Source organism: Apis dorsata, unplaced genomic scaffold (genome assembly GCF_000469605.1).
Source record: "Apis dorsata unplaced genomic scaffold, Apis dorsata 1.3 scaffold_577, whole genome shotgun sequence".
NCBI lineage: Eukaryota > Metazoa > Arthropoda > Insecta > Hymenoptera > Apidae > Apis > Apis dorsata.
Window position 1 is genome coordinate 375156 of NW_006263787.1, and position 716 is coordinate 375871.

The 716-nt window shown below is 51.0% G+C and overlaps 1 protein-coding gene across 1 annotated transcript in view; it reads right to left on the reverse strand.

Annotated features, from left to right (window-relative positions):
- The window catches only part of LOC102674933 (histidine decarboxylase), a 115982-nt gene that overhangs the window by 23006 nt on the left and 92260 nt on the right, over positions 1–716 (reverse strand). The window lies entirely within an intron of this gene.

Sequence of the window (716 nt, forward strand, 5' to 3'; positions counted from 1 at the left end):
GGAGGCGGAAGAGTCGCCACGATAGAGGGGAGGGGGTTGGTGGTAGTGGTAAGGGTACGAGGCACCGTGCGAGCACCTGTGGATCTCCGCGCCACGGTAGAGTCACTCACCGGCTACCACCACCGGACCACCGCCGAACCTTGGTTCACAGGTAGAGGACAAAGCGGGACACGGGCATTCGCGAGCTCGAGGGAACCAAAAATTTTCGTAACCGTAAATTACCGTAATTCCGTTTCTGTTTCATTTTGGATTAATAAATATCATCCGCTTGGCAACTTGAAGAGAAGGAGCATCAAGTACAAGAAGGAAGAATATAGAGGAAGTTACGTTCGATGATTTCGAGGAGGAAGAGAGTTTGACGGAATCGCTATTGTATTTTCAAGTGGTACCTGGTTTGTTGATTAATCAGAGTAGGATCTGATGACAGAATTGGTTCTTCACGATCATCGTTTCTGCGTGATAACACCGCCGATCCTGTCCGGATTCGACACGCGTCGTTGACAGGCACCGTTCTCTACGTTCGTTCGTGATACTGTGATCGAGTAATAGCAAGTTTTTGGTACCATTGTCGAAGCCGCCGCCGCCGCCGCCATTGTTGTGGATGATCAGCTTGGCGACCGGTCCAGCATCTGCTAGGGGCGACGACGACCGCGACAACGGGTTTCTTTCGAAGGTGAAGATCTCTTCGTCACGAATCGTGATAACAAGCGAAAAGG